Consider the following 20,829-nt stretch of genomic DNA (forward strand, 5'->3'; position numbering starts at 1 on the left):
AGGCAGCATCTATCGGCTTCAGTTAGCAGCAGTAGCGAAGGAATCGCTCGATCGGGTTTAGTTACCAACCATCGATCGATCGCTCAGGTTCAGTAACGCGTAGCCTGCAGTGCAATCGCTCGGGTTCAGTTAGAGCCCAACACCTCGGTCGGGTTCAGTTAGAGCCAATGCCTCGCACACACGCACGTACGTGTAGGAGAGAAACGCGCATCGCTCGGCCCCCGACCACCCACCGTAACTGGGCCTTCTTCACAGGTATCGGCCTTGCTTCATATCGCCAGATGAGGTCCCCGCCTTGCGCCACCCTTGACCACCATTGACGGCGACCAGAAACTAGGACAACGCCAATGGGGAAAGGGGACGCCAACGGTTCCCCCGACGACCACGGGTCCTTTGCCGGGGGCAGGCCTTGCGGCACCTCCCCGGCAGAGGGCCTACCTTCAAGGAACACCTTGCTCCGCGTGCCACGGGGAGGAGCCTGGGTCCCGTCCCCTCTCCTGCAGCCCCCAGTGCCCTTCTCCTGAGGGGAGGGAGGCTGCAGCACTGGGGCAGCCATCCGCTACAGTGACCTGGACTTCCTGCGACCCATGATTAGCATAAGCTTACTCCTGAGGAATTAGAGGTACCCGATAACTGCTGCCACTGGTGCGGTTGTCGAGGCTTCCTTGGGGTTCCTGAAAGGGCTCGGCTTCTGGCATCTCTTCCTGTGACGCCCGGGTAATTGAGCTACAGTAACTCGTAATGATGCCATGTCACCCCAGTTACTATTGACAAATCTCGCGTTAGTTCAAAATGATTCGAATTCAAAATTGAATTAGAGGCAAACAACAAAAGTTTTTAAAATATTAAATTAAAATGTTCAAAGTGTGCAAATAAATGCTAAGGTATTTATGGTCAGGGAACCATGCTTTTATAAAAAAACCTAAATACATAAAATGAATTAAAATAGAAAAGAGAATTAAATAAAAGAAAAGGAAAATACAAGACAGAAAACAAAAGATAAAAGAAGAGAACTCCCCTGGCCATCTGGGCCAGACGACCCACCTGGCCAGCCCATCTGGCCCTAACCGGCCCAGCCCCACTCCCTTAACCACCCACTACGATCGAACCCTAACCCCTATCCACCCCACTCGCTGCCCACGACCCCCTCTCTCTCTCGGTCGCTCCTCTCCCCCTCTCCCGATCCGATCTGGGGGGATCGAACCCCCCAGCGCCCGAGGCCGATGTCCCTGATGCCGCCCCAACGGCCGCGCCCCGCCACCCGGTGCTGCCCGACGCCGCTTGCCGTTGCCCGCTGACGTCGTTGCTCGTCGCCTCTCTAACCCCGTCGCTGGTGCCGTCCTGGACCGCCGTCCCCGCTCGCCGGAACCACGCCGCCACGACTCCGTCGCCGACCGTCGTCCCCAACTCCTCCTCGACCCCCATTGCCCCGGACCCTACTCCCCGCAGTGAGCACCGCACCTCCCTCCTTCTTCCCTTTTGCCTCCGCCCTCGCGCGTCGCTAAGCTCGTCGCGGCCCCGCTCTCTCCCCGTGCTCCTCTCCATCTTGCACCACTCGCGCGCCTCGGCCGCACTGGCCGCGCACCGCGCCATACCTTGCCCGCGCTCCACCTCACCCCACCGCTCTCTGTCCGTGCTTGTCCTTGGCCGCGACGGAGCTCTTTGCTCCTGCCGCGTGCTCCTCCTACCTTGGCCGGTCGCGCTCGCAGCCGTTCGGTGCCGCCCCCCTGTTGTTCCGGCCAAGCCACCCCGCGGCCACTGTCGCGGCTCCCGCAGGGTTGCAGCCGCTGTTGCGCCGTCTCCAGCCACCGCCGATGCCTCCACCGCCCGTCCTCGCCGCCTTTTCGCCGTACTGCTCCGGCCGCCATCGAGGCCGGCGCCCCCTGGTGGCCTCGGGCCTACACGCCCGACACCCGTAACCGCGCCCGGGTGCCCGATGCCTAGTGCCCGTTAAGGCCCCTGGGCCATTGACAATAGGGCTCCACCCCCTGAGAACGTTTAAAAAAAGAATTAGAAAAATATTAATTAATTAATTAATTAATTAGATAATTAATTAACTTAATTTGATTTGTTAATTAACTTGATTAACTTTGATTAGATAACCTATTGATTAATTAACTAGTTAATTAGGTTTAGTTAAACTGTGACTATGACAAGTGGGACCCATGCGTAGGTTTGACTAAGTCAACAAGACTGTTGACTGCTGACTGGGCCTGCTGACCGTACTGTTAACCCAGTCAATGGCCCCATCTGTCAGGTTGACCAGTCAACTCTGTTGACTGCTGACATCAGCATGACATCATGCTGATGTCATAAATCCATTTTCGAATTAAATTAAATAATTAATTAAATTCCAGGAATTAATAAAATCTTTAGAAAATCATATCTTTTAAACCGTAACTCGGATTAAATTATTTTCAACACGAGAGTTGCTCAGAACGACGAGACGAATCCAGAAACGCAGTCCGTTCGTTCGCCACCCATCCCTAGCATAGCAAACACGCAACTTTTCCCCTCCGGTTCATCTGTCCAAAGACGCGAAACTCCGGGGATACTTTCCCGGATGTTTTCCCCCTTCACCGGTATCACCTCCTACTGCATTAGGTTACCCCTAGCACCGCGTATCACCATGTTATGCTTTGTGTTGCTTTGATTGCTCCATTATTTATTGTGTTCCCCCTCCTTTACTTCTTTCCGGTAGACCCCGAGACTGCCGGCGACCCCCAGTTCAACTATGGAGTTGGTGACCCCTCCTTGCCAGAGCAACCAGGCAAGCCCCCTCCCTTGATCACCAGATATCGCCTATTCTCCTCTATACTGCTTGCATTAGAGTAGTGTAGCATGTTACTGCTTTCCGTTAATCTTATTTTGATGCATAGCCTGTCATTGTTGCTACAGTCATTGATACCTTACCCGCAATCCTAAATGCTTAGTATAGGATGCTAGTTTATCATCTTTGGCCCTACATTCTTGTCAGTCTACCTTGCTATACTATTGGGCCGTGATCACTCGGGAGGTGATCACGGGTATATATTATACATATATACATACTACAGATGGTGACTAAAGTCGGGTCGGCTCGAGGAGTACCCACGAGTGATTCACGGATTGGGGGCTGAAAGGACCTTTGTCCCGATGGCCCTCTGTGTGGATCTTTGTGGCAGAGCGACAGGGCGGGTTGAGACCACCTGGGAGACAGCTAGGCCTGGCCCTGGTCGGCGTTCGCGGTTGCTTCATAATAACACGCTTAACGAGATCTTGGTATTTGATCTGAGTCTGGCCATCCTATACGCACTAACCAACTACGTGGGAAAGATATGGGCACTCGACGTCGTGGTATCAGCCGAAGCCTTCTTGACATCAGCGACTGAGTGGCGCGCGCCGGATTGGAACGTAAGCTTGCACTTGTATTAAGGTGGCTAGTTCTGCTTCCGACCGCGTTCGCAACATGCAGGTGTGCAAAGGGCGATGGGCCCAGACCCCTGCGCGCATAGGAGTTAGACCGGTGTGCTGACCTCTCTGTTGTGCCTAGGTGGGGCTACGACGTGTTGATCTTCCGAGGCCGGGCATGACCCAGGAAAGTGTGTCCGGCCAAATGGGATCGAGCGTGTTGGGTTATGTGGTGCACCCCTGCAGGGAAGTTAATCTATTCGAATAGTCGTGATCTTCGGTAACAGGACGACTTGGAGTTGTACCTTGACCTTATGACAACTAGAACCGGATACTTAATATAACACACCCTTCCAAGTGCCAAATACAACCCGGTGATCACTTTTCCACAGGGCGACGAGGGGAGGATCGCTGAGTAGGATTATGCTATGCGATGCTACTTGGAGGACTTCAATCTACTCTCTTCTACATGCTGCAAGATGGAGGCTGCCCGAAGCGTAGTCTTTGATAGGACTAGCTCTCCCCCTCTTATTCTGGCATTCTACAGTTCAGTCCACTCGTATTGCCTCCTTACACATATACCCATGCATATGTAGTGTAGCTCCTTGCTTGCGAGTACTTTGGATGAGTACTCACGGTTGCTTTTCTCCCTCTTTTCCCCTTTTCCCTTCTACCTGGTTGTCGCAACCAGATGCTGGAGCCCTGGAGCCAGACGCCACCGTCGACGACGACTCCTACTACACAGGAGGTGCCTACTACTACGTGCAGGCTGCTGACGACGACCATGAGTAGTTTAGGAGGATCCCAGGCAGGAGGCCTGCGCCTCTTTCGATCTGTATCCCAGTTTGTGCTAGCCATCTTGTGGCAAACTTGTTTAACTTATGTCTGTACTCAGATATTGTTGCTTCCGCTGACTTGTCTATGATCGAGCACTTGTATTCGAGCCCTCGAGGCCCCTGGCTTGTATTATGATGCTTGTATGACTTATTTTATTTTTAGAGTTGTGTTGTGATATCTTCCCGTGAGTCCCTGATCTTGATCGTACACGTTTGCGTGTATGATTAGTGTACGATTAAATCGGGGGCGTCACACTTCCTCCCAGCCTGGCCCAAGGAACGAGCCGTGGTCTTCTTCCAGTGCGTACTCCTGATCCACCATGTGGAGCACATAAGCCTCCGGGGTCACCACCCCAAAGGCCTCGCCATAGTGCCCCACGCGCCATGCAGTTCGGCTTGAAGCACCATCTTGGGGGTGGTAGGGCGGCGGCCCGCCCGGGCCGTGGGCAGCGATGCAGATGCCCTCGCTTACCAGGGGCGGTGCTGGTGCAGCTTGTTGCCCGGCGCTGATGGCCAAGCTGGTGTTGATGAAGCCTTGAGGTATGCCCGGGGGCGCGTGGACACGGATGGGCCCACCGTGTGATCCGCCCGGGGCCTGGGGTGGAAGCTGGACACAGAACGGAGGTGCCCCTGAAGCAGCGGCATCCAGGAGATCAGCGACGCGCTCCAGCAGCACATCGCGGCCGCTTTCTTGCAGTCTGCACCGTAGTAGTTCTTGAGCCACTGTGAGCGCGGCCTTCATGTTCGCCTACTCTCGTCGGGTGTGCGGTGTTGTGGCCGCGGCGTGGTTTGAGGACCTTGCTGCTGATCGCACCTGCCGCGGGGTGAGGGCAGGCAGTGCTTGGCCGCGTCGCCCGCGCCCCGCAGCGTTCTGCGGAACGCGGGCTGCCTGAGGCACGGGGTTGAGGTCACCCTGGGCAGGCGGCAAGGCGTGGGCAGGCCATGCTACCCAGCGGTCGGTGTTGGCCGTCGGGTCGCTGGACATGGAGATGACGAAGTGGTGGAACGCGGGACGACGGAAGAAAGATTCTGGCACACCCCTACCTGGCGCGCCAAGTGTCAGATATCGGGTTCCGGCAAAACCCTTAAGGTTCAAACTCTGGGGTGCGCGCGAAGATCTTTCCCCTACCGATCCACGTCCGAATGCCTCAATGAGAATCTAAGCTAAACGATGAACAGCACAAGGGACACAAGATTTATACTGGTTCGGGCCACCGTTGTGGTGTAATACCCTACTCCAGTGTATGGTGTGGTGGATTGCCTCAGGGGCTGATGATGAACAGTACAAGGGAAGAACAGCCTCGCGAGAGGTGTTCTTGTGCTAGTGGTTTTGCTTGAGAAGGATTCTCTAAGCTCTCGATGGGATGATCCTTCTCTCCCCTCTAGTGTGGTGGTTATCCCAATTTATAGAGGCCCTGGTCCTCTTCCCAAATATTGAGCGGGAAGGGCGCCAACAACGGCCATTTTGAAGGGGAACATCTAGTACAAGTTATCCTGACTAAAGTTGGTCTTCGACTACTAAAGTACTGGCGATGACGCCGTCTTCGGCTCCACGTTGACCTCCGTCCTGCCGTTCTGCTGGTTTTGGTCTCGTTGCACCGAAATGGTAATCTTTGCCTGATGCCTCGGTACTCCACGCCTGTGCTTGCCCCCTTTGCACCAAAGAGGAAACAAGGAACCTGCGCAGGCTGGCGCCCGCTTGGTCTCGATCGTCATGGCTTGCGTCATGAGCACCTCGCGAGTTACCCTTGCCTTGATCTCTTCGCCTCCTCGCGAGCCTGCCTGGTGAGGCCGCTCCTAAGGAAGCCTTGCGTCGTCCGCCCCGCGAGGCTTGGCCCCTCGCGAGGGTCTTGAGCTTGAGTTGATGAAGATGGGCCATACTGGGCCACCACTCGAGCCACGCCGCAGGACGCAGGCAGGCAAGTCTGGGGACCCCCGTTCCCAGAACGTCGACAACAATGAACCTTAAAAGTTTTGTCAAAGTTGGGCAAAGCGAGAATCGGAGCATGAGTAAGCAAAGACTTGAGCTCATCAAAAGCGGTGGATTGCAAAGGTTCCCAAACAAAAGGAGCATTCTTCTTACTCAAGGCATGCAAAGGAGCGGCAATAGTGCTAAAATTTTTTCACAAAGCGACGATAGAAACCCGCAAGGCCAAGAAAGCTACGCACTTGTTGAAAGTTGGTGGGTTGGGGCCAAGTTTTAATTGCTTTAATTTTAGATTCATCAACATGGACACCCTTGGAAGAATCGACGACAACCAAGAAAACAAGCTTGTCAACACCAAATGTGCACATTTTCATGTTGGCATAAAGACGTTCCTTCAAAGAGTTTGCAACATAGCCCTAACATGCTTTAGATGCTCTTTCATGGATATGCTAAAAACAAGAATGTCATCAAAGTAAACCACAACAAACACTCCAATATAAGGACGAAGCACAAAATGCATAAGATGCATGAAAGTACCAGGAGCTTTCGACAAACCCATAGGCATAACCAACCACTCGTACAAGCCAAATTTGGTTTTGAAAGCAGTTTTCCATTCATCACCTTCTGGTATGCGGATTTGATAATATCCACTTTTGAGATCAATTTTTGAGAAAATGGTGGCACCGCTAAGTTCATCAAGCATATCATCTAGGTGAGGAATGAGATGCCTATAGCGAACGGTAATAGCATTGATAGGTCTACAATCCGAGCGCATGCGAAAAATACCGTCATGCTTGGGCACAAGTATAACGGGAACGACACAAGGGCTTAAGCTTTCACGTACATGTTCGTTGTCGATTAGTTGTTGTACTTGCTGTTGGATCTCCTTAGTTTCTTCGGGGTTGACACGGTATGGAGCTTTATTTGGTAGAGGTGCTCCGGGATGAGGTCAATTCGGTGCTCAATGCCTCGTAGAGGAGGTAGACCCGGAGGTAGCTCATCGGGGAAAACATCTTGGAATTCCTGCAAAAGAGAATAGAACACTAAAGGTAGATCGTGAGAGGTGTTAGTTTTGGGCTCTCCATCCTTGCACACAAGGACAAAGTCCATGACACTTGATGGGTTCTCACACAATTCTCTCATTTCACTTTTGGTGGCAAATAGGACTAAGTTTTTCTTGTCGCTCATCATGGAGGCACTCGGTTTTTGCTTGTGGCTCTCACTCTCTTTTGGGTGGATACTTTCTCACTCTTCTCTCCATGATGGGTGGCTTGCTTGTCGGCTATCACTTGACTAGGAGACATAGGTCGTAGCACATACTCCTTCCCTTTCATATTGAAGTGATTGGTACGCCCGTTGTGGATGACGCCTCAGTCAAATTGCCATGGTCAACCAAGAAGGAGGTGGCAAACGGACATCAGGACGACATCACATTCCCAAGTGTCCTCATATGCGCCAATTTTGAAGGAGACTTGGACCGTATGCTCAACTCATATAGTGCCGGAATTGCTTGGCCATTGGACCTTGTATGGGTGCGGGTGCTTCATCTTGACCAATTGAAGCTTGGAGCATAGTTCTTCACTTGCCAAGTTGTGGCAACTACCTCCATCGATGATGACCTTGATGGACCTTCTATTGATGCCGGCCTTTGTGTGGAAGATGTGGCATCTTTGGTCTTCTTCTTGTTGATGTTGAAGAGTCAAGACTTTGGAGACAACGAGAGCGGGGCTCGAATCCTCATCATAAAAGACTTGATCATCTTCATCCTCGTTCACATGCCGGTGCATGGCCACTTGCTCAAGGGCTTCCATTTCCTATTCACTCATGGAGTCATAGGTTTCATCATCGTTGAGGATCATGGTGCGCTTGTTGGTGCATTGGAAAGACTTGTGGCCTCGGCCGCCGCAAGTGAAACACTTGAAGGAGCTTGTCTTGACGGTCTCATCGGTTGGAGTAGATGATGAAGCGCGTGGCTTGAAGTTGCTTGTAGTAGGAGGAGGACGACTTGAGCTTGTCGAAGTTTTCTTGTAACTCGACTTGTCGTCGTTGCTTGTAGATGGCTTGGTTGAGGTAGATGTTGGAGGAGTCGTTGGAGCTTGGATGTTGGAGAAGCCAAAGGTCTTGGATGAGTACTTGGCGTACTTGAAGTCATCTTGCACTTGACGTTCCTCCTTGGTAGCTTGATGCACGAGCTCAATGAGGTTGGATTAGGGTTGGAAGTCGGCAATCTTCTTGATGGGATGATTGAGGCCATTCAAGAAACGTGCCATAGTTTGCTCATCATCTTCCGTGACATTGGCTCATATCATGGCTATCACCATTTCCTTCTAGTATTCTTCAACACTCTTTGTTCCTTGCTTGAGGAGTTGGAGCTTCTTGAAGAGATCGCGGTTGTAGTAGGTGGGCACAAAACATGCTCCCATGACATCTTTCATTCGAGCCCAAGTGGTGATTGGTGGTTCACCTATTGCTTCTCGATGCTCAAGGACTTGTTCCCACCATATGAGCACATAGTCTTGGAACTAAAGTGATGCCATAGCGATCTTCTTCTCTTCATCATAGTTGTGCAAACGAAAGATTTTGTCGACCTTTAATGCCCATGATAGGTACTCTTCGGGATCATTGCTTCCATTGAACTTGGGCATGGTGAACTTTAGCTTGCCATAGCGTTGCTCTTCACTGTGTTGTGGTCGATGGTGATGATGACACCCTTGACGTGGAGGATAATCAACCTCATGTTGCTCTTGGTGTGGGGGAAGTCCATGATCATCTTGCTAACTTGGCGTTGCACTCTTGGTTGGTTGTTCCGCTCGTGGATTTCTTCTCGAAGTGCTTCCTATTGATTTCACCTATCGCGGTTGCGCTTGGCAATGGCTCGACTTGATTCTTGAAGGGCATGTTGCGCCTCAAGAGCTTGTGCTTCACGTTGTTGTTGTTGAAGATGTTGAGCCTCGGCGTCTCGTTCCTCTTGATGTAGACGCGCTCATTCTTGCTCTTGGTGCCGTTGACGTTGTCGTTCTTGAGCTTGTGCAAAAGGGCCTTGGTGTGGTTGAGGACGAAGTACTTGGTCGTCGACGTGCTCTTGTGGATGATTGCCGTGTAGAGGATTGCGAGATGCATGACGGTCTTGACGCGCGGCTCGTCAAACAATGTTCGATGTCGGTGTACTTCAGCGGGAGAAGGTGTCGTCAGAGTGTCTACTTGAGTGGCTCCGTCTTGAGTATGAAGAAGTTGAAGGAGGGCGGTTGACCAACAAGGCACGGATCTCGTCCATTCTTGCATCGTTCTCTTGCCTGTGAGCGTCGAGCTTGTTGTCGAAGTAGTCTCTTGTATGTTGCTCAAAGAGTCGCAAGTCGGTGGCGAGGTTGTCGATGCGGTCGGTCATTGCTTGCTGCTCTTGATGCAACGCTCTTTGTGCACCAAAGAGGTGGCTCTTGGTGACGAATGATGACATGTCGTTGTCTTGCCCGATGAAGAGTGGGTTGGTAGAAGTACTTGGCCTATCCATCATTCCAAGCAAAATGTGAGTGGGAGAAGGAGAAGAACTTACACCAAATGTACCTTGACCAATGTTGAAGATGGATCAAGATCACTCAAATGCGGACAATGAAATAGCACAACTGGTACCAATTCTTGTCGGTTCTCACACCTACACAAGTAAAAGCTTATGGTGGAGCTTGGTTAGGATGGTAGCACAAATTTGATGCAATTGTAAGTGAGCTTCAATAATGTTGAAAAGATTCACAAATTTGCCAATGCAACAAGTAGACCAAGAAAGTAGAGGTACACAGAAACACACACACAAATAGATAAGTGGGACTGTGCAAACCAAAAATGAGTCAGAATGTGGAGTCCACGAAAATGCTCTTGTTGCACAATACTCGAGAGATGCTAGCACGATTGCACAATAGGCGGATACGTAACTTGTGCACAATCTACTAGGCAAAAATGCAACGACTCTATCCCAAGTATGCTATATGTATGGTATTTCAGTGATATGATTCAAGATGATCGGATATGACAATCTTAATGTAGTATGATGCTATGGTTCTTGCTTATAAGCTCTTTGCTTATCTTTCTTTCTTGCTTAAAAGCTTGTTTGGCTCTTTCACTTTTGAGCTCTTTTCTTATGCAAAACTTCACGAACCAAGATAGCAATTGAGTATGCGATGACAACTTTGTGACACAAAAGATGATTATCAAGATATGCACCACAATGATATGGTATGTATGCTATGGAGTATGACCACTAATGTGCAAAATTCACGTTATCGGCAATACTCAAAGGCTAGTCTCGATGGGTAAGCAACGCAAAAGTAAGGCTATGTGGTTATCAATGCAAATGGCATGGAAATGACAAAGATGTCGTCGAGGTTACCGTCCTTTGTGATGACGAGTCCTTTGCAAAGATGAGCGGTGGTGATCTTGATGTCAAACCATACCTATATAGCCGAAACACAATAGGACATGGGAACCACAACTCAAATTCTCAAAGACGAAAAGCAAATGGTGATAGCGGAAAGCGGTGGTGGTATAACGGATGATGTGGTGAAAGCCTAGGCAAAGATTTCAAAGTTCAGAAACTTTTATGTTGTCTATTGATGTTGGAACCTATCTAGGTGGATGGGGGATGTCAATAGCTTCTCAACGAGCTAAAGAACGCGAAAATCGGAGTCCGGATGTGGAAGTTATGGGCAAAACGATGAATCAACCGAGGCTTAACGTGGGAAGGGCGGTAGTACCGCTTTGGGGGCGGTAGTACCGGTCCTGAAGCTCAGCGTAACTACTGGTTTTGGAGGGCGGAAGTACCGCTGGGGTCGGAAAAACTGGATCATGCGATCTTATGGCGGAAATGGATGATTTCGGGGACAAAATTGGATGGATTTAGTGGATGGAAGGTGGGGAAACTTGTGGGGAAGCTAGATCTACCTGCTACACACGAAATCCATGCATCAAATCCAACAAAATTTCATCACACCAACAAATCACAAAAGATTTTGGGGCTATTTTGGTGGGGATTTTCGGATTTAGGACGAAAACAACAAAATCAAGCTAGAAAACACGACATAGGGGCTCCAAAAACGTGATCAACGTGGCTCATGATACCAAGATGATGTAGGGTAGAACCCTAGAGGCCGATCTTTCACGTTTGGAGAGAATCCCTACAAGGAACACGAAGAACACGAGGAGGGGAGCGAGAGAAAAACACTCAACCAACAATAATAAAAGTCACACATGTGCTAGATCATCGAAACACAAGTAGAGATACAAGATCCAAGCCCAACAAAGGACGACACATAGGGTAACTGGTTCTTCTCCGTGAGGAGGTCTTGATGATGGTCTTCTCCGGATGGAGGTCTTGAATCTAGGTGGATCTTCTCCGAAGAGGTGTCAGTCCCTCACGAGGAGTAGATCCGGATGGATGAGCGAGGCTCTATCTCACGAATGAGCTAAATCAACGCTAACCCTAATACGAAGCTAGGAGACAAGTATATATAGTCCAAGGGGTAAGTGGGAGGTACATGGGGTGAAATCCCTCTCACTGCGCGCAGGCAGGCCGGTAGTACCGGTCTTGGGGGCGGTTTTACCACTAGGAGCTCAGCTGCTGCTTGCTGGAGGTGTTCTCGGAGGGGATTAGCGGTAGTACCGGTGGTTGGGGCGGTAGTACCAGTCTTTTGGCAGTTACTGGTATAAACTGGGGAGATACCGGCCTTGTACCGGTTTGATTACAGAAGGTTGGCCGGTAGTTGACCCGTGTACTGGTGGACCGGTAGTTGACCGGTAGTACCTCTATTTCTGTGCTGGGAAAATCCCTCTCCATGCTCTTGATGTTCATCTTGCATCGTAACTTCTCATTGGTTGCTTTCTTGGTACCTAAGCACACAAAGCATCTCCGTTTGAGGTAGTAGCCATGTCTCAGGTGGGTCAGAGGGAAGTTCAACAAGGAGAGAGTTAACCTCGGATTGAATAGCATGTGCTCAAGCTCTTGTCATGGGTCCACTTGGAGCTTGAGTAGTCGAAGTAGTGTCCATGGGGATGACCGTAGGATGCTCCGCATCAAACAAGCAATGAGCGACCGCATCGACAATCTCGCCACCGACTTGCAACTCTCCGAGCAATGAACAAGAGGCTACTTCACAACAAGCTCGACGCTCACAAGCAAGAAAACGTTGCAAGAATGGATGAGATCCGTGCCTTGTTGGTGAACCACCATCCTTCCAATTCTTCATACTCAAGACGGAGCCACTCAAGTCGACACACCGACGACACCTTCTACGGCTCAAGTACACCGACATCAAACACTCTTCGAAGAGCCGCGCGTCAAGACAGTCAAGCATCTTGCAATCCTCTACACAGCAATCATTCACAAGAGCAAGTCAACGAGCAAGCACATCGTCATCAACCAAACCAAGTCCCTCTTGCACAAGCTCAAGAACGACAACCTCAACGTCACCAAGAGGAAGAGAGAGCGCGACAACATCAAGATGAACAAGACGCCGAGGCTAAACGTCTTCAGCAACATCAACGTGAAGAACAAGCTCTTGAGGCGCAACGTGCCCTTCAATAATCAAGTCGAGCAATTGCCAAACGCAACCGCGATAGGTGCAATCAAGAGGAAGCACTTCTAGAAGATATTCAAGAGTGGAACTACCAACCAAGAGTACAACGTCAAGTTCCTCAAGCTCCTCCACAAGCTCGACAAGCTCCTCCACAACCTCAAGTTCAGCAAGAGCAAGATGACTACGAAAACCTTCCACGCCAAGAGCAACATGAGGATGATAATCCTCCACGTCAAGGGCGTCATCATCATCCTCGACCCCAACACAATGAAGAGCAATGCTACGACAAGCTAAAGTTCACCATGCCCAAGTTCAATGGAAGCAATGATCCCGAAGAGTACCTATCATGGGCATTGAAGGTCGACAAAACTTTCGTTTGCACAACTATGAGGAAGAGAAGAAGATCACTATGGCATCACTTGAGTTCCAAGACTATGTGCTCATATGGTGGGAACAAGTCCTTGAGCGCCGAGAAGCAGGAGGTGAACCACCTATCACCACTTGGGCTCAAATGAAAGATGTCATGCACGCACGCTTTGTGCCAACCTACTACAACCGCGATCTCTTCAAGAAGCTCCAACTCCTCAAGCAAGGAACAAAGAGTGTTGAAGAATACTACAAGGAAAAGGAGATAGCCATGATAAGAGCCAATGTCATGGAAGATGATGAGCAAACTATGGCACATTTCTTGAATAGCCTCAATCATCCCATCAAGAAGATTGCCGACTTCCAACCCACTCCAACCTCATTGAGCTCGTGCATCAAGCTACCAAAGCGGAGTGTCAAGTGCACGATGACTTCAAGTACGCCAAGTACTCGTCCAAGACCTACGTCTTCTCCAACAGCCAAGCTTCAACAACTCCAACAACTTCTACCTCAACCAAGCCATCTACAAGCAACGACGACAAGTCGAGTTAGAAGAAAACATCGACAACCTCATGATAGAGGCAAAGGTGTCCCGTCTTTCGATGAGATGATGGATATCGCTTTGGTGGAAGTCGACTTTGACGATCCGACTACGAACGTGCGAGGACGTCGCGCCTTAGCAATCGCTAAACCAACTCCGAGAGGTTATTGACCACGCCGGAGCACGATCAACGTGACCACGAGGGTCTGTTTCCTGCGAGCAAACGAAGAACAAGCAAGAAACTGAGATTGCAATCTGGATATTGCGAATATAAGATGAAAGCTTTATTGATCAAGGTGGGGTTCTGTGACGCCTTTGTCTGGTCGTTGAACACAAACGAAGTACGCGAAGTTGCAGCTATGGCGAACTTTTAATCTAAACAAAACCCAAAGTCTAAACGATGCCCTAAGGGCTGTATATATGGAGGAAGAGGGGGGAATTTCGTGGCCCTTGGTGGAGGGGTCCGAAATCAACCCTATCTCTTGTTTCCCCACACATACGGACTCTAAAAATAGCCTATACTTATGTATTTCGAAATTACATGGGCCTGGCCCAATAATAAGGTGACACAGCACCTAAAATAGCCTCGGGACGAAATTTGTGAAGTGGCATCTTGTATATTTCGTCCAAGGCTTCATGCACCCATTATGGTGGCTTCAAAGTCCTGAAATCATCACTTGTAACTCCGTTCTTGTTCCCCTTGCGCATGCCATCATCTCCATGCTTGTTCTTGCTCCAATGTTCATCCTTCTCCAAGCTAGGCCCTTCATTTGTAAGCAAAACAAATGTATCCAATTTAGGCAGCATCATATTCTCATGAACATTAGAATCATTACCAAGAAACGAAAGTACCTGGTTATTTAGTTGGCGTGCACGAGCTCTAGTAATTGGTCCAGTATGTATAGCAGCAGGGGCTGTGGGTGTAACAATTGTATTGATGTCCTCATCATCCTCCCCTTCTTGAAATGAAATCGTCCTCGACGGAAGTTCATCTTCCTCACCCAAATAAGGCTTCAAATCTGCAATGTTAAAAGTGGGACTAACCCCAAAATCTGCAGGCAGCTCAAGTTTATATGCATTATCATTTATTTTCTCTAACACCTTAAAGGGACCATCAGCACGTGGCATTAACTTTGATTTGCGCAAATCAGGAAATCTATCCTTACGCAAATGTAACCAAACAAGATCTCCAGGTGGAAACACAACATGTTTTCTACCCTTATCTCCAGCAAGTTTATATTTAGCATTCATGCGCTCAATGTTTTCCTTAGTTAACTCATGCATTTTTAAAATCAATTCAGCACGTTGTTTAGCATCAAAATTAACCTTCTCCGAAGATGGAAGAGGCAACAAATCAATAGGTGCACGAGGTAGGAAACCATACACAACTTCAAAAGGGCACATCTTAGTAGTAGAATGCAATGAACGATTATAAGCAAATTCAATATGAGGCAAGCATTCCTCCCACATTTTCTTATTATTCTTCAAAACAGCCCTAAGCATAGTAGACAACGTTCTATTGACTACTTCAGTTTGTCCATCAGTTTGGGGGTGACAAAGTAGTACTAAAAAGCAGTTTAGTCCCCAACTTAGCCCATAAACATCTCCAAAAGTGGCTAAGAAATTTAGTATCACGATCTGAAACAATAGTATTTGGCACACCATGCAAGCGAATAATTTCACGAAAGAACAAATCAGCAACATTAACAGCATCATCGCTTTTATGACATGGTATAAAGTGTGCCATTTTCGAGAATCTATCCACGACAACAAATATGCTATCCCTCCCCTTCTTTGTTCGAGGTAAACCTAAAACAAAGTCCATAGATATATCCTCCCAAGGAACACTAGGTACAGGCAAAGGCATATATAAACCATGAGGATTGAGGCGTGACTTAGCTTTTTGACATGTAGTGCAGCGAGCAATAAAACGCTCAACATCCCGTCTCATCTTTGGCCAAAAGAAATGTGTAGCAAGTACGTCCTCCGTCTTCTTTACACCAAAGTGTCCCATTAATCCTCCTCCATGCGCCTCCTGCAACAACAAAAGACGAACGGAGCTAGCTGGAATGCATAGCTTGTTAGCACGAAACACAAATCCATCGTTAACAACAAACTTGTTCCACATTCTTCCTTCTTTACAATTATGCATTACATCTTTAAAATCAGCATCATGCACATATTGATCTTTGATGGTCTCCAAACCAAATATTTTGAAGTCAAGTTGTGAAAGCATAGTATAGCGACGAGACAAAGCATCAGCAATAACATTTTCTTTTCCCTTCTTGTGTTTAATGACATAAGGGAAAGTCTCAATGAATTCAACCCATTTAGCATGTCTACGATTCAGTTTAGCTTGACTTTTAATATGTTTCAATGATTCATGATCAGAATGTATAACAAATTCTTTGGGCCATAAATAATGTTGCCATGTTTCTAAAGTCCGAACAAGAGCATATAATTCTTTATCATAAGTAGAATAATTCAGACTAGGCCCACTCAATTTTTCAGAGAAGTATGCAACAGGTTTGCCATCTTGTAATAACACACCTCCTAATCCAATTCCACTAGCATCACATTCAAGCTCAAAAGTCTTATTAAAATCAGGAAGTTGGAGTAAAGGAGCATGTGTCAACTTATCTTTCAATACCGTGAAGGCTTCTTCCTGTGCGGTACCCCAAAGAAAAGGCACATCTTTCTTTGTAAGCTCATTGAGAGGTGCAGCAATGGTGCTGAAATCTCTCACAAAACGCCTATAGAATCCAGCGAGGCCAAGAAAACTCCTCACTTGTGTGACCGTTTTGGGCTGCGGCCAACTCTCAATAGCTTCAATCTTGGCTTTATCAACTTCAGTTCCCTGTGGAGTAACAACATAGCCAAGAAAAGATACTCGGTCGGTGCAAAAGGTGCACTTCCCAAGGTTACCAAACAAACGTGCATCACGTAGAGCAATAAAAACAGCACGTAAATGTTCCAAATGTTCTTCCAAAGATCTGCTATAAATCAGTATGTCATCAAAGTAAACTACCACAAATCGTCCAATGAAAGCACGTAAAACTTCGTTCATTAATCTCATGAAAGTACTAGGTGCATTAGTTAACCCAAAAGGCATGACTAACCACTCATATAATCCAAACTTAGTTTTAAATGCTGTTTTCCATTCATCTCCCAATTTCATACGAATTTGATGGTAGCCACTACGCAAATCAACTTTGGAGAATATTGTAGAGCCACTCAATTCATCAAGCATATCATCTAGCCTAGGAATAGGATGACGATAACGAATAGTAATATTATTAGTGCCTCTACAATCAACACGCATACGTGATGTACCATCCTTTTTCGGCACTAGAATAATAGGAATAGCACAAGCACTAAGGGATTCGCGTATATAACCTTTGTCGAGAAGCTCTTGTACTTGACGCATAATCTCCTTCGTCTCCTCTGGATTGGTACGGTATGGTGCACGGTTTGGCAGTGAAGCACCGGGAATTAAGTCAATCTGATGCTCAATCCCTCGAATAGGCGGTAATCCCGGTGGCACGTCTTGTGGAAAAACGTCAGCGAACTCCTGCAAAATGTTAGTGACAACAGGAGGCAAAGAGGAAGGCACGTCCTCGAATGAAAATAATGCCTCTTTGCACACAAAAGCATAGCAAACAGATTTGCTGAAATCTAGCTCATCAATATCAGATTTGGTGGCAAATAAGCATGCACTTTTCAATTTAATTTCAGAAGCAACACTAGATGGTTTATTATTAGGCTTCATTTGTTGCTCAAATTCTTTTGCCACAATCTGATTTTCACTCTTATTCTTCTCCTGTTGTGCTTTATTAGCTCTATTAATATCATCTTTCAAAATGGAATCAGGAGTCATAGGAAGCAAAGTAATATTTTTATCCTTATGAACAAGAGTATAGTGATTGTTTCTACCGTGGTGTACAGAATTTTTATCAAATTGCCATGGTCTACCAAGTAATAAGGAACATGCTTGCATAGGTACCACATCACAATCAACATAATCAGCATATGTAGAGATACTAAAATGCACACGAACAGTACGTGTTACCTTAACCTTGCCGCTGTTGTTGAACCATTGGATGTAGTAAGGATGTGGATGTGGTCTTGTGGTGAGAGAAAGCTTCTCCACCATCTCCATGCTAGCCAAGTTGTTGCAGCTCCCTCCGTCTATTATGACGCGCACGGAACGTTCCTTCACAACTCCCTTGGTATGGAACAAATTGTGCCTCTGATTTTGCTCAGCTTGTGTGACCTGCACACTCAAAACACGTTGAGCAACTAAACATTCATACCTGTCAGCGTCTTCAGGAGCCATGTATTGCGTCTCATGATCAGAATCATCTCCACCATGTTCTTCACGTGTAATAAGAGCCAAAGTCTCCTCATCATAGTCACTAGCGGACTCATATCCACCATCCGCGGTAGCAATCATCACACGCGGAGATTTGCATTCTCTCGCATAATGACCTCCTCCCTTACAACGACGACAAATAATATCACTTGTGTGCCCTGTTGATGCCATGGAAGAAGAAGAACGCTGTGCAGGCCCCGCAGGTGCGCTCTTGGCAAATAATGGTGGTTGTGCCTGTTTTCTGGTATCACGGCTGGAGGTGGCACCGGATGGAGGTGCTGGTGCAGTTGAAGTAGAAGATGCACGTGGTGTCCATGATGAAGGTCGGCCTGCAGAAAAGTTAGTTCGCCCCAATGCTTGTCGATCCTGCACTTCATGTTCAGCTTTACAAGCAAGATGGAATAAACGAGTGATATTAGTATACTCCTTATAGTCTAGAATGGTCTGAATCTCTCTATTTAATCCACCCAGAAAACATGCAAGCATAGCTTCATTCTCCTCAACAATACCACATCTAATCATGCCAGTTTGTAATTCCTGATAATATTCTTCTACAGAATTTTTCCCTTGTCTTAAACGCTGCAATTTTTGAAGCAATTCACGTTGATAATATGGTGGAACCCAACGCGTACGCATAGCAGTTTTCAAAGCAGGCCAAGTAGTTGGAATAGGATATAATCTACAATGTTCAGACCACCATACACATGCAAAACTAGTGAAAGCACAAACGGCAGCAGCAACTCGTCTCTCCTCAGGATATTGTAAACATGTAAATCGTTGTTCAGTTTCTAACTCCCAAGTAAGATATATATCAGGAACATATCTACCCTCAAATGGTGGAATATTCAATTTCAGTTTAGGAATATGGACATCATCTCGTACCTGAGGTGGTGGTGCAGGCCTACCATTACGAATATATACCTGAGGTCGACCTGCTGGTGGTGGTGCTGGTGGCTGCTCGTAGATCTGATTTTGATCAAACTCATCCTCATAATCGCCCGCATACTCATCATCCTCCTGGGTACCAGCAACAGCAGTAGCAGGAGACACAGAAGTATCAACAGCAGCACCAACAGTTTGGCCAAACGCAAGAGGAACACGGCTCGCTCGGCGAAGGTCTATTTCGCGACATGGAGGTAGTCGTTGTTGTTGTTGTTGGAGAGGTGCGTTAGGTGCAGCGGGTGGTGGTGGTGGAAGACGCGCGAGCAATTCATTAAATCTGTTATCGAGCTTTGTTTCGAACGTCTTCTCAAGGCCAGTGATCTTCTCCATGGCCTCTTCAAAATTGTTCAGCACATCTTGCACCTGTTCAGTCATCATTTGCTGAAACTTATCATGAAGCTCCTTGTTCGATAAATTCTCCCAGTCAATCTCGTCGGCTTGTGATCCTGGCATGTTAGCAGCAATAGAAACACACAAGAATATGATCCTACAGACTACTAAAAAGTGGTGGTGGTGTATCACAAATCCGTCAGGCAAATCTCAAATTCTTACCAGTTCTTACCCAGCAGCAGGCGGTGATCGGCAACCGTTGTAGTCAAAAACTCTCAAAGCTTGGATAGAGCGATTACCAGGGAGAGTCAAACACACGACGTAGATGTATGTGGAGCTGGGAAGGCTTATAGTATGGTAGCAAAAAGGGTCAGCAATAATCAATTCAGAGATGCAAAGTTGAATAAACGCTCAACGACGGTACTGTGCTGGTCCTAGGCTAGACTGTGCTAGAGACGTGAGCCTAGAACACCAACAAAATCACGGCGCGACACGTAAACAAGGGAAAAGCACACTCTGAATTATTTTTTTTCGCTCTTTTTTTTTTGCGCTCTTTTTTTTTGCGCTGCTTTTTTTTTTGCGAAAAATCACTATAATGGCGAGTGTCTCAAAACTCTTCCTAGGTCAAACTGACAGGATGGGCACGAAATTTTTTTTGTCGATTTTTTTTTTTCGACTGCCCGGACCCAAAAACTGGAAATGGGTCAAAAAAAACTTCCTATAATGGCACCTGTCTCAAAACACTCAGAAACACCTAAAAATAGGATAGCCAGAAATTTTTTCGAAAAATGCGTTTTCGAAAAATTTTGGGCCTAAACGGAGCGTGGCTACCCGACTCTTTTTTTTTCCGAATCCTACTCCGGCAAGGAAACACGAATCGGAATCTAGATGGATCCCGAAAACAAACCTAATAAGCAAAGAACTCGGATTGGTAGTGGATATATGGTGGTGGTATATGGCAGCGGTGGTGGTAGCGGTGGTAGTATATGGATATGGATCGGTGGTGGTATACGGACACGGATTGGTGGTGGTATATGGATACGGATTCGGTGCGGTGGTGGTAGATGGCAGGGGCGATGATGATGGTGCGGCGGCGGCGTGACAACTTATGACCAGAACTCGAAACTCTAAAAGACTAGACTCTAAGACCAGCAACTAGACACGACAATGCAACCGCAAATTCAACAAAGCAAAACCCTAAAAAGATTATGCAAAGGCTCAGATTGGTTCGGATATGATGAACTAACCCTAATTTTTTTTGTGGCTTTTTCGTGGACTGTAGGTATGAAGAACAGACTCGATCTAAACTACGAAAAACTGTAAAATCTCACCGAGCAACCTGGAAATCTGATACCACTTGATAGAGGCAAAGGTGTCCCGTCTTTCGATGAGATGATGGATATCGCTTTGGTGGAAGTCGACTTTGACGATCCGACTACGAACGTGCAAGGACGTCGCGCCTTAGCAATCGCTAAACCAACTCCGAGAGGTTATTGACCACGCCGGAGCACGATCAACCTGACCACGAGGGTCTGTTTCCTGCGAGCAAACGAAGAACAAGCAAG

Source organism: Triticum dicoccoides, chromosome 1B (genome assembly GCF_002162155.2).
Source record: "Triticum dicoccoides isolate Atlit2015 ecotype Zavitan chromosome 1B, WEW_v2.0, whole genome shotgun sequence".
NCBI lineage: Eukaryota > Viridiplantae > Streptophyta > Magnoliopsida > Poales > Poaceae > Triticum > Triticum dicoccoides.